General features: G+C 43.5%; 1 protein-coding gene across 5 annotated transcripts in view; it reads right to left on the bottom strand.

Moving 5' to 3' along the window:
- Window positions 1-14,088, bottom strand: part of ATXN1 (ataxin 1) — a 406,270-nt gene that overhangs the window by 151,825 nt on the left and 240,357 nt on the right. For all 5 annotated transcript variants that reach the window (XR_005990381.1, XM_041772102.1, XM_041772098.1 and 2 more), the window contains one exon: window positions 140-266. The gene's annotated coding sequence lies outside the window, so the exon portion shown is untranslated. The remainder of the gene's footprint in view (window positions 1-139; window positions 267-14,088) is intronic.

The following is a 14,088-nucleotide window of genomic DNA, read 5'->3' as shown; positions in this document are numbered from 1 at the left end:
TCCTCTAAAAAAAGAAATTAATTGGATGATCACTTGGAGCTCATGCTAATGCCCCTTCATCACCCTGGCTCGGTGACATGCAATGATTCACAAATCCTTGCAAGGCAAGCCACTGCAGATGCTGCTCTTGTTAACTTACGACATTCACTGCGCGCCGTTCGCAGGTAGCCCTGGCTCAGCCTTCACCATGGAGACTTCCCACAAGAAGCTGGAGCGCTCCTAGGCTCAGGCGTGTTCTTTCTTCCTTCCAGAGGAGTGAGAAATACCTAGCGCGGGAGCAGAAGAGAAGAAAAAGAAAAAGGTAAACGCCTCATCCAATCACTCCTTATCTCAACAAATGAAGTCTGATGATCAATTAGACTAATTGATCACCCACCGAAGACCATATTCCAGTACTCTCGCCTTAAAGAAGAAATTTCGTATTTTTGCTCCTGCCCCAGGAGACATAGCGTGGCTGGGTGAGCCTTTTACCCCTGTCCCTCCCATGCCTGCCCTCCCCACAAACCCATATAAGTTGAAGCCAATTCTGGGGGACTCCTGATGTAATCCCGGCTGAGATGCCAACTTGCAACCCAGCCTCCGACCACGCCACCTGATTTTTTACTCTCTGCAAAAGGGAGGGAGCGAGGACGATCACCTCTTGCCATTTTCATACCTCACTGGGTTGTTGGGGAGATCAATAAGATCACTCTTGCAAAGTACTCACAGTTCCCGAGGAGAAAGGCACTATGTAAACGCCAAGTATTATTAGTGGTCATAAGCCTGTTACTGAGCTCTGAGCCAGAATTTAAAAGCCAGCTCTGGCTAGCCACCAACAGGCAACTCTCCCCTGGGGCACCCAAATGTGCAAAAAGTCTGCTCGGGCTGCTGTGCTAAAACCTCCTTTCCATGGAGGGGTCCTGGGGAAGCCCAGGACCAGAAACAGAGCCTTCTGGAAACTCAGGGAGAAAGAAAGTGAAGGCTTGGATCAGAGCAGGAAGCAAACGGAAGGGGGAGGGCGGTGGGGAGTGGAAGGTGGGTGACAGAGGCCTGAGCAGGGGCCTCGTAATTTGGTCCCTGCCACCCGGCTCCCCCCAATTGCTGGTTTACACTCTTTAGTGCACTGAAGCTTTGCAGGGCTGTGAAATTTTCCACTTGGCTGTCTGCCATTCCCGCCCACCGAGGATAACACTTACACACACACAGAAGTGCCACACCGATGCCCTGCTGGAGAGGACTGGGAGGATTTTGTTGTTTGTTTGTTGCTTTTAAAGAAAAGACCTATTCATAGTCTGATCCTTAATATTTTCCACACCTGGACTTCTTGATTTTTTCCCCTCCTTTAAGGCAGAGCCAAGGAACGGCTTTCCCCAGGCCAATATTATCAAGTTATTTTGACTTGTGTGTCCTGGAGGAGCAGGCTTGAGGTATAGGAACTTACGTGACAGGCCTGGGGGACAGTGAGTGAGGAACAGAGAATTCAAGTGCTAACTTTGCTAGAACCCTGTTTGCTTCCTGAACAAATCATCCCCAAGTGAGTTCCCTTTCAGAGCCGCAGCACACCGTGCAAAGGCGGGAGGCTCAGGAGTAGCGCTGTGGGCGTTGACACTGTTTTCGAGGGAAAATTGTGGTCCTTATCATAAAAGGACAACAACAACAAAAGGCAAAAATGAATAAGTGCAAATCTTCTATTTGGAATTGGTGAAACCCTGACAAGTGTCCCTCCAAATAGCTAAAAACTGGAGAGAAGAAAATTAGGACAGAAAGCAGAAAGGAGGTACCTGCCACGAATATGATTCACCAGGGCTTTTATAGTGAATACAGTGTACAAAGTGCTTTTGTCTTCTTTTTTTTTAATTGAGACATAATTGATAGACAGCACTATATTAGTTTCAGGTGTACAATGTGCTTTCCTATTCATTCACTCGTTCATTCATTCACCGGATGGATGTTTACTTGGTGCTTACTGTATGCACCAAGTTCTAAGTTCATGATGGTGAACAAGATGAACAAGGACTATACCTTCAAGGGGCTCAGTGTCTCAGGAGGGACAGACCCAACAATCAGTGTATACCCTCGCCAGTCCATGTGTGACACTTGAAAATTGGGTGGGCATTATTAAGGAAAAAGAAACACTGGGATTTGCGATCATAATTGGGAATACCTCACTTGGGAGGGGCTTCGGAAGGCTTTTCTTACAAAACCACCATTTGAGAGAAGTTAGCCAGGTAGGGGACACAGCCTCTGCATGATGGGACCGGATCGGATACATGCGACTGATGTCTGGTATTTTTTTTAAGATGTTTTATTTATTTAATAGACACACACACACACATACAGAGAGAGAGAGAGAGAGAGAGAGAGAGAGGCAGAGGCAGAGACACAGGCAGAAGGAGAAGCAGGCTCCCTGCGGGGAGCCTGATGTGGGACTCGATCCCGGGTGTCTAGGATCACGCCCTGGGCCAAAGGCAGGCGCTAAACCGCTAAGCCACCAGGGCTGCCCAGTGTCTGGTATTTTTATCTTCTTTTTTTCTGGCCGTTTCAACGGGGCCTCCTTTGTCAAGAAACGAGCAACACAACTGTTCTCAGTACCTTGAAAGAAGAGATGATTTCTTCTTTCTGACCGCCAGGCCATCAGCACAACAAACACTAGTAATTTCTGCTAGAGGAGCACCATTCCATGCAGGTATTATACTTGATGTGACAGGAGAGGAAGCCTCTGGTTTCCTAATGCATCTCATGTCACCCTGTCACCCAGTCATCACAGTGAAATAAAAGGAAGCTCTGTTAACACCTGCATGCCACAGCTGGAGTTAAGAAAGCCCTCCCCCGCCCCCAAAAGGGCTAAAAACAGATCACATTACATGTAAACTTCTGAAAAAAATCTTCCTCATGCCTTGCATTAGGTTCCAAATTTGCTGGCTTCCTCTTCACTCTTAAGATGTTTTTATCATTTTTCTCTTGGACTGCAAGCAGCACTGATGTCCACCTTCAGGAGTGTCCTGTGACCCTTCTCATTTGGTTCTCGGCTTGGTTACCTGTTTATTTACCCAGGCAAGCAGCATGATGCAAAGCAATAAAAAGCAATGGAACTGCTATGTTCATCTGAAGTGTTTTCTAGTTCCCTATCACCCCCGATCTGGTACAACTTAATCCTTCCACTAGGGAAAATCAGCTAATTCGCTTTCTTCATCCTGCAAAATGAAGGCATCCTCAGACAGGTTCATTCATGTCCTCCCCGTGAATGAAGGGAGTTTGAAAGTCTGTTTGAAACAAATAAGCCAAACGTCTACTTGAGCCTTGTCCCATTTAAAGACATCCGGGACAAAATGTAATTTCTCCTACAAGTTTCTCATATCACCAAAACCCCCAAATTAATAATACTTCAAGTCCAAAGTCTTGAAAATACAAATCCTCACTCTGACTTAGCAGTCGTGATGAACTTTAGCAAACTGGGGGGGTGGGGGGGAGAGCAGGAAAAAGCTCTTCTGGAATCCAAGCATCCAATACCTCCACCATCAGACTTGGGAAATCATGCCAGGCTGACAGTTTCCTCCTCTGGTCCAGAGAAGAAGATGACACAATGCCAATGTCTCCTTCCCGTGACTGCCCACAGCACTCACAGTCTCTACCACACATTTTGACTCCAGGTCCTTTTCAATTCAGCACTCCATTATACTGCCTTTCTATACTCTACTGGATTTACTTAAGTCTTGAAGGTTCAGAAAGTTTATAAGCTCCTTGATGAAAGAAACCTTGCCGTGCCTTTCTTTTGCAGCCTCCTCACGGTGTCTAGCAGGAGAGCTTGAATTTAAATTAAATGATCCATATCCAAAACCTGTTCTACGACTTAACCTTTACACCAAAGGAATGACTACTCTACAGCTGTAATTTAAGCCCTTCCCACCAGTCTCTGTCCTCTGGGATCCCGCAGCTCCTATGATGCCTATCGTCCACATGAAAGCCCTCCATGAGCTGGAGAACAATTAAGTCACAATTTTGCCTTTCTTTTGTCTTCCAACCCATTATTATGTGTTTAGTCATTCGGGGCTTTTCAACAGTTGCCATATAGATCCTTGATTCTCACTGCTTTCCAAAACCACTGTTAAGGAAACCCTGGGGGGTGTTATAGAGGGATGCGGACACTCTGAGGCAGTGGCTCAAGAACCTGAACCGTTATCAGAAAAACCTGGAGGTCAGGGCACCTGGGTGGCTCAGTCGGTTAAGCAACTGCCTTTGGCTCAGGTCACAATGTTGGGGTCCTGGGAATGAGTCCCATGTTGGGCTCCCTGCTCACTGGGGAGTCTGTTTCTCTCTTTCTCTCTTCCCCTCCCCCTGCTTGTGCACACACGCACACGTGCTCTCTCTCTCTCTCAAATAAATAAATAAAACCTTACAAAAAAAAAGAAAAGAAAAATCTGGAGGTCTTATGAAAACCTGGAGGTCACAGATACCTGGGCTCCCCCCACTCTGTCCAGTTTCTTCTCATTCATTAGACTTGGGGTGGGACCAGAGTACTTGCATTTCTAACAAGGTCCCGGGTAAGGCTGCTGGTCCACGGACCACACTTTGAGAACCACTATAGGTAAGCCTGCTGTCAAGGTAAGCCTTTCAGTCAATGATATAGCCAGACAGAGGCTAAGCATCTTTGGGGTATATTTAATCCCTAGGAGATGGGTACACTGAAAAAAGTAATACCTGTCTGTTCTAGAGAGGTGGCAAATGGCAAAAAAAGAAGAAAAAAAAAAAACACCACACACCAAAAAGGCTCACCTACCTTATAATCTGGGGGAAATTTTTGTTGCCTTTTGGGCTCTTGTCTGCTCTCCCTCTACTGGCTTCAGGTCCTGTCAGGGTCAATTCTTCCCTTCATCTCTCCATGTCTTTTTCTTCTCTACTAGAAACTTCTCAGCCCAAGCACACACAGCCCATGCAATCCCCAGGAGACCTTCCCCAGGCTCTGCAACATTCCCCAGTGGCTGTTGCCTCTCTCTTGTTCACTAATGAACACGTGAAAGTGTGGTACAAATTCAATGCTCGTACTTTACCAGATACAGCTTCACCTGCCTCCTAAAGCAGTGGCTTTTTCCTAACTGACTTCTCTTCTACTATTTGGTTATGGCTCATCAGTAGGTTTATTTTATTTAGTGGACTCGTCTTTCTCCCCAACAGTGTCTTTCTCAAATGACTTCTCTCCCCTTCTTTCATTATCTGGGCTGGGGTGGCCTCCTGACTGGGGTGCAAAGATGGGCACATGCTTTAGTTCTGGAAGACTACAATACATATCCCTCTCACCAGGATGACTGACTTTAGGGACAGGCACATAACCAAAGCCAATCAGAAGCCTCTCTCAGACCGGCTAGAACATGAGAGTGTGGTCTCCTAAGAGCTGTACTTACTCCCTTGTGAGGAAAGCCCATTTGAGAATGAGGCTTTGCAATAGGGAGCAAAGCCGAAAGACAGAAAGTCTGAGTCCTGATGACGGTGAGGTGACTTGCATCCAGCTGTGCCAAAAGTTAAGATTTATCCCTGAATTTTTTTGCTATGTCATAACAGACAAAAATCCAAAGTGGCTCCCCAGATTGCCCTTATGTCCCTAGTACACACACACCTTCTCCTAGTTATTCAGTCAAGCACTAATTCAGGTGCCCCTGAGGGGATTTTGCACCTAAAAGTAAGGTCCCCTTACTGACCTTAAAATAGAAAGATTATCCTTAGTGGGCCTGACCTAATCAGGCAAGCACTTCCAAGGGATAGGCTCTTCTAAGAATGAGATTGAAAATGAAAGGATGGATTCCGTGGGGAGGAGGTAATATAAGGTATTACCTCTATCATTACGTGATAAGGTATCAGAGATGGACACCAGGAGCTGTGAGGTACCAGCTGACAGCGCTAGCATGGGGGCTTTAGTCCTACAACCACAAGGAAATAAGTTCTGCCAATAACCACGTGAGCTTTAAAGAGCATAGTGGGCCCCAGATGAAAATGCAGTTCAACTAACACCTTGATTTCAGCCTTATAAAAACCTGAGTGGAGAAGCCAGCTAAGCTGTGGTATCTGCAGAAACCAAAATGGCATGGGTGTGGTTTGAAACCACTACAGTATAGTGATTTGTTATGCAACAATAGAAAACAAATATATATGAGATATAATAAATTCCTTTTTTTTTTTTTTTTGGCTTAAGTCACCTTGAGTTTTATTTGTCTCTTGCAACCAAAATATCCTAGTACTCTTGATTTCTCCTTGACGGTACTAATCTGGTGTTCCTCACATCATTTTGTTGTTCCTCTTTCTTGACTTATGTTCCTTCTTACTCCTTCTAACCTTAGGGTAGGTGTTCCCCAAGGTTACTGGCTCAGCCCTCTTCTCTTTCTATGCTAATTTCTGTTTATGGCATATAATTCTTAAATGTGTATCCTGGGCCCTGGCATCTCCCCTTTTCTTTCTTTCTTTCTTTCTTTCTTTCTTTCTTTCTTTCTTTCTTTCTTTCTTCTTCTTTCTTTCTTCTTTCTTTCTTTCTTTCTTTCTTTCTCCTTTCCTTCTTTCTTTTTCTTTTTTTTAAGATTTTGTTTTATTTACTAGAGAGAGCACATGAGAGAGAACAAGAGCAGGGGCAGAGGGAGAAGGAGAAGCAGACTCTCCACTGAGCAGGGAGCCCAACGTGAGGCTTGATCCCAGGACTCCAAAGGCAGGTGCTTAACTGACTGAGCCACCCAGATGCCCCCATCTCCCCCTTTCAAGCTGCTGGATCTATGTAGTATCTATAACTTATGTCTGCTTCCAAACTTCTCAATTTTGCCCTCAAACCGGTCCTCCTCTTTTATTTCTGATTCTCCTAACAGCATCACTGTCATCTTCTCTTCCTCCCAATGCCCACACTGCATGCTGGCTCAGACTCTGTTCCTCCTAGAGCAGGCTGCTCACTGGTCTTCTTGCCTTCAGTCTTCTTCCTGCAAACCATCTGACTCCCAGAGTCGGGAGTCCCTGCCTGTCCCCAGGGAGCCGGGATCCAGGACTGCAGCTACATGGAGCCTTGTCCTCTGGGGCCCTTCCTTCCTACCTGCTCTCTACAGCCCAGCAAACAATGAGTGAGGTTCCTGGCCCCTGGGTCCAATTCCCACCACCACGCTGTGACTCTGGGGAAGGGAACAGCTTAGAGGGGCTTTGATGCCTTGTGGTCCATCATGCACAGGCCATCTCCATCCTGCCACGAAAGCAGCAGCAGAGAAAGGGGGGGAACTCCTGGCTCCTCATTTTCTGGAAGAGATGCTTTGGGGTGATGACCCCTGGCTTTTCCTGTCGTGTGGCTGCATTATCGGGAAGGAACTTTGTTTGCAAATAAAGATTTGACTCAGAGAATCAAAAAAAAAAAAAATTTTTTTTTTTTAAATCACCTTTTTCCTGAACTTAAGATTCTTTCCATGCCTCTACTGTTTTTTTTTTCCTAATTTCTATTTATTTATGATAGTCACAGAGAGATAGAGAGAGAGGCAGAGACACAGGCAGAGGGAGAAGCAGGCTCCATGCACCGGGAGCCCGACGTGGGATTCGATCCCGGGTCTCCAGGATCGCGCCCTGGGCCAAAGGCAGGCGCCAAACCGCTGCGCCACCCAGGGATTAGATAGATAATACAACTTCTCCATGCTATACCTTCACAGGTTCCTTCAGCTTGCTGAAACCATCCACTGTCTGATGGGTGAGACCTTCACAGTTGGGCCCCAGCACATTTTCCTCCGGATGCACGTCGTATTGGCCAGAACACACAGCTCCTTCATCTCTGAGAGTCCACACTTGGATGCCACGGGTCAAAATTCAAGCCACCCTTCCCAAGGCCCACTCTGATCCTACTATGCTCTCGCTGGGAAGTCCAGCAGTCCTCCCCTTGTCTGTGATTTCAGTTACCTGCAGGCAACCAAACTCCAGAAGCAGAGGATCCCCCTTCTGATGTAAGGCCACAAGGGCAACAGTAGCCTAAGGCCGCATCACCTGCCTAACCCATTCACCTCACTTCGCCTTGTCACTGAGGCAGTTCACATCTCACATCATCACATGAAGAAGATATTTCGAGAGACAGAGACCACATTCACATAACTTTTATGACAGTGCGCTGTAATTGTTCTACTTTGTGATTAGTTATTATTACTTTTTTACTACTTTATCAGTTCATAAATTATAATCATGAGTAAATTCATTTATAAATTTGTTAATTTATAAATTAAAATCTATCACAGCTTTGTATGTATAGGAAAAAACTATATACAGGGTTCAGTATTATCCATGGTTTGTGTCCCCTGTGGATAACGGAGTACTACTGTGCCCTTTTATTCCTGAGAATGTGAACTCTGATAGTTTCTTACGCATTTTCCTTAGGATACTAATAATTTTATTCCCCAGGAAGACTGCAGTAAACTATGAAGACAGGGTTTATATCTGCCTTCTTGCAGTGCTTTTATAAATGGTAAACACTTGATAAATACTTGTTGATTAACTGACTGAGAATGTGATATTTTACTTTCACTCTGACATGTCCTCAAGTCTCTTTACTCTGTGGTTACCAAATGGGAGAGCTCCCTTTCTGGTGACTAGGGAGAAAAATCATTACATAAGCCTCTATGGAAACTGCCCAATCAATGAAATGTTCTGCAAGAGCCTCTTTTTTTCAACTCAGAACCAAAGCTGACTCTTTGTGTTTTCGTTCTGAGGAAGAAAGACAAGCAACCAGGGCTGCTGGAAACTGCAGAGTTCAGAAATTCTTCCTCTGGAAGTAGGGCCCCCCAGCAGGGTCCAGAGCCTGTCTCTACTTTGCTCACAAAAGAGCATATAAACATTAGTCACAGAGGCCCCAAAGCTCCTCTGTATCCCAAAGGCAATGAATGTCAATGTAGAACTTTCCGGAGAGGATGAGTGTCCCATCAGATTTTAAGAAGAGACAGAGGAAGGTGAAGGTGGGATGGAGCCCAAACCGATGGACTTCTGAAGAACAGGATTTGTTCATCGTATCATGGGATCCCTATTCAATCAACATTCAATGATTTCTGTGATTTATCCATTATAAATTCTTTTTCCAAACTGGTAAGCCTTGGATACCTTGCATGCATTTGAGATCTTTTCTACTGACATTAACTGGTTTGTGTTTAAGCAATAAAAACTAAAATTAGTATGTGTCTGAATAACACATAATCAGAGAGATAAATATGCTGGGAAAAGCCCTCTGATCACACTTAGAAAAATCATAATTCATGTTGATTCATGCCACTGTTTCCTACTATTAGCAGAGCTTATCCCACAGAGGTAAGGCTTTATCCACACACATATAGGCTCGGCAGGTGTCTATATGCTGGTTACATCTCCTTACTAGTATAAAGCAAAGTTTGCTAAGAAATTTAATTATGCATCCAGTGAAAAGTATGTCTGCATAGCAAGAATAAAATGAAAATACATCTGAGAAATACCTAATCTGCATCAAATAGCTGTAGAATTGACATCTCTAGGAAATTATAGTTTGTGAAACCAAGATGGCACATGCTCCTTATGGATGATTTCTTCCTGGCTTTACTGGTTTAAAACTTTGCTCATGAGGGGATGCTGAAATCCATCAGAAGGCACTTGGCCCAGGACACAAAGGAATCTTGCTCAAGACAGCACACTGCGGCTACACATTCTCTGGGCTACAAGTCCCTTTCACACACACCGTGAGTCATCCCACACCTTCGCCCTGAAGGAGTTTTATTCATGCCTGTTTGAGAAGGGCAGTGTTTAGTTTGGGTGTTGCAGAAGGGCTTGGTAAAGATGGGGAAGGTGGAGACAGAGTCTGTGCTTCATGTGTTGATCATCTGCAAAGCAATTACAAATCAGGAGCAGTTACATGGTCCATCTGGAGCCTTTGGGAGGAGTGTTCCGACTTTAACTGGCTTTCGATTTCTGCTCTTCTTGCTCTAGACTAAAATTTAGCAAATCAGACCAACATTTAGAGCACAATTAGTAAAAACTCTAAGAAAGAAATTTAAATATTTCCCTTTCACTCTCTTTTGATATATACTCTTAGGGGTTATATGATAGCATCTTCGCTTATTTGGTCTGACTTCACAAAATACTAAATGATGGGTCAAAGTAAAACAGGACAGAATCCACATACCCTCCATATCTCCATGCTTTTGAACAGACACAGGCAATGGCACTCATCAAAAGTATTCAAAAGAGAACTATGGAAGCATCCTATCAAAGCCACAGCTTCCTTTTCAATTAATAAAATACTACTGTGTAAAATCACGGCTACAACCGGGACCTCAAATCATGCTAAAGAAGTAAGTTTGAGTATGGTTACAGGATAAAGGCTACTCAAAGATTTTTTTAAAGACAGAACTGTTTTCCCAAACTCAAGATCACCCAACTTTTGCATAATGTTGGGATAAGAAGATGTCCTGTAATTGTATTAGGCAAATCTCATTTGTCTTCCTTTTTTTTTTTTTTTTTAATTTGTCTTCCTTTTGGTCTGCTTTATTGAACTAATAGAGCCAACAAAAATAATGACCCTATGTATTTTTTTTTTAAGATTTATTTATTTATTTGAGAGAGAGAGAAAGCACAAACAGGAGGCACAGAGGGAGAGGGAGAGAATCTCAAGCAGACCACACTGCGCGGGGAGCCCAACGCTGGAGCTTAACGACTCTTAAGACCATGACCTGAACCGAAACCAAGAGTCAGACACTCAACCAACTGAGCCCCCAGGCGCCCCTAATGACCTCAAATTCTAATCTCCTTTTTCATACTATTCCAGGTAGCTGCCTCCTTGTTTAAATATTACAACTTTCTGATGCAATCAGAACAAAAGTATTGTAAGAGAGAGGTGCTATTGTAAACTCTCTCCTTCTGGAGGAGGCTTAATAAAACTATTCTAGCTTAAAACCGAGATTTCAACGGTCTCAGCTATAAACACCAAGTAACAGAAATGCCACTTGGCATGAAGTCTAGGGATTACCTGTTGAAACACCAAAGGCAGGTATACTTTGATGTGGGCTACCTGGTGCCAGGAAACTACCAAGAAATACAATTATTCATTTTCTATGAATCTGGAAGTGAAGACTTGATACCGTTTTTGGAGCAAAGATCCACGTTGTGGTAGTGGGGAGCACGGGGGAGGGGGTACTGGAGGGCATGGGCATGCACACAGACTCCTTGAGCCAGTTACAGGTACCACTGCCTAAAGAAATACCTCCTATTCCACTTGCTACAATGTTTTAAGCCCAAAAAAGGGAAACACCAAGTATTATTTTCTGAGCAAAGGACCCCTGCAAGATGCAGCCACAATTTACCTTCCCGATCCTGAAACTCGATCAAAATACCTGATGAGCATGTTTCATAAAAAAATCCCAAAGAGTTTCTTGACATAATGAGCATTCTAAAAGTTTCCTGCATTTCTTTAAAAATAAATATTAAAAAACTCCAAAGACTAGCAACATCTGTTTGTCACATGGCTGGAGAACACACATTCTCAGGGAACAGCATCCCCCCTCCACTTATCAGAAAAAAGAATAAGGGGTGTTCTTTCCTCCTCCTTCATCCCCCAGGTTTAGGGGTTTATGCTCATATCATGGCTCAGGGGATTCTCACACTTAACAACTCCCAACATATCAAAAGAGGAGAAAATCTCTCGCTCCTTAATTGTTTTGTCGAATAAGCTCTCAAAAGTTCATTTTTGTTACCTTTTTTCAGGCAAAATAAGAGGCCTTTTACAAAAATTCTATTGCTAAAACAATGGAATTCTCCCGGGAATGACTTCGTTATGGAAATGAAGTGACAGCTTCTTTTATCTAGCCAGGCAGAAAGTCTGCATTTATAAAAGGCATTCAGAGCACTCAAGTGCTGTGTGTGGGCGGGCATAAAATGCTATTTTTAATTCAGATTGCAGCATTCCTCCCATACAGGTCTTTCAGATAATCATAATCATAATAATACTGATCTACAAAGAAAAAAAAATAGATTCCCATTTCTGCTGACCCCAGCAGAAAAAGAGAGGAAGAAAAAAAAGGGGGAAAAATTAGGAGAATGACAAATACAGTTTCCTTCCACATGTGGACCACTCAGTAGGCTCAGATATCAATCTCTAAAGCTATCAGAGCTGACTATCTATTATCCAGAATTAAAAGCACTTAAGCTCTGTGAGTAACAGCATCACATCTCACACACAAATTTACATATTTGTACGTGTGATTTTCACTGTGAGTTTGCAGGAATACACACACCTGTGCCTGCCGGGAAATACAGGGTGAGTTCTTCCAACTGTTCTCAAGACTTAACAGTCCTTGGTGATGCTGTGACGGATGTGTCCAGCTATGTGGCAGAGCCACACTGGAAACCCGATTTCTAATTTCAAAAGCTAGAAGGCCCCTCGGGTGGGCAAGAGGCGCTTGAGTTTCTGTCTGGGCAGATTCCGAGCTTTCCAGGTCAGGTTTGGAATCTGCAGATGGAGATTGGAAAACGGCCTGCCATATTCCCCCTAATGCCTCTGCTGGGTACCAAAGGCTGAGAGGGGTGATGGATGGAAATTCTGGTAAGGAAGAGATCAGTGTACATGACTCTGCAGAAGTAGGACACTGGAGAGAACAAAGGAGAGGGTCAGAGTGGAATTACAAGGAAAACGGATGGAATAAGACCTCTAGCAATGGCTAAGTGGTCTAAGGACACTGGAGCAGGATTAGAGATGAGACAACAGGCAGGGTCAGAGAGCTATTTTGTAATCGAAATAAAATTCACCTAACATAAAACTCATCATTTTAATCATTTTTTTTAACTTGTACGATGCGGTGGTTTTTACTGTTACCTCATTCCGGAAGATCTGCATCATCTCAAAAAGAAGTCCATATTCATTCTTCATTCCCTTCTCTTCTCTGCTCCTGCAAACCACCAACCTGCTTTCTGTCCTACGAATTCGACCATTCTGGAAGCTGCATGTAAATGGACTCATACAACATGTGGCCTTTTGTGGCTGCCTTCTTTCATTTAGTATCACGTTTTCAGGATTCACCCACTTTGAAGCCCGCATCAGCCCTGCGTTCCCTTCCTGGCTGCATACACTCCAGTGTATGTATAGATCACATTTTGTTTCCCCATTCATCAACTGACAGACATTTGGGTTATTTCCATTTGGGGGCTATTACTAAGAAGGCTACTTTGAACATTCTTCTTCCTATTTTTGTTTGAATGCCTGTTTTCAATTCTTTTGGGTGTACACCAAGGGGTGGAATTGCTGGATCACATGGTCATTCCATGTTTCACATTTTGAGGAATTGCCAAACCGGATTTCCACAGTGGCTGCACCATTTTGCAGAAATGTATAGTCTCCGATCCCCCCTCTTTGCCCACATCTGTTATTCTCCTTTTATTTTTCATGATGGCCATCCTAATGGGTATGAAGTGGGATCTCATTGTGGTTTGGACTGCATTTCCATAGCCACTAATGATGCTGAACATCTTATTAATGTGCTTGGTGGCCATTTATGTATCTTCTTTGGAGAAATGTCTCCCACGTCCTTTGCCCATTTAAAAATTCGGTTGTTGGTCTTTTTGTTGTTCAGTTCTAAGAGTTCTTTACGTATTCTGGAAACCAGACTCTTATCAAACACATGATTTGCAAGTATTTTCTCCCATTCTGTGGGTTGGGTTATCTTTTGACTATCTTGCTAGTGTCTTTTGAGTCACAAAAGTCTTTGATTTTGAAGAAGTCCAATTTATCTATTTTTTGTTGTTGTTGCTTGTGTTTTTGGTGTCATATCTAAGAATCAATCCATCACCAAACCCAAGGTCATGAAGATGCACTCCTTTGTTTTCTTCTAAGAGCTTTTTAGGTTAGATCTTCCATTAAGCTTGTTGACTCATCTTAGTTAATCTTCTGTATATAATGTGAAGGGTCCTGCTTTCATTTTTTTTTTTTCATGTATCTCACGTGATTCCCAGTTGCCCCAGCACCACTTCTTGAAAAGAGGTCAAAGAGGTTTTGCATATGGAATTATTTCAGTCTGTTCTCTTTTTTTAAAAAGGTGTGGTGGTGTGTTGTGGTTTTTTTGTTTTTGTTTTTGTTTTTAATTTTTACAAATTACCTTTAACTGACTT

The sequence above is a fragment of the Vulpes lagopus genome, chromosome 10, assembly GCF_018345385.1.
Source record: "Vulpes lagopus strain Blue_001 chromosome 10, ASM1834538v1, whole genome shotgun sequence".
NCBI lineage: Eukaryota > Metazoa > Chordata > Mammalia > Carnivora > Canidae > Vulpes > Vulpes lagopus.
Note: the sequence above shows the minus strand (reverse complement) of the source record. Positions and strands in the feature narration are given on the sequence as shown.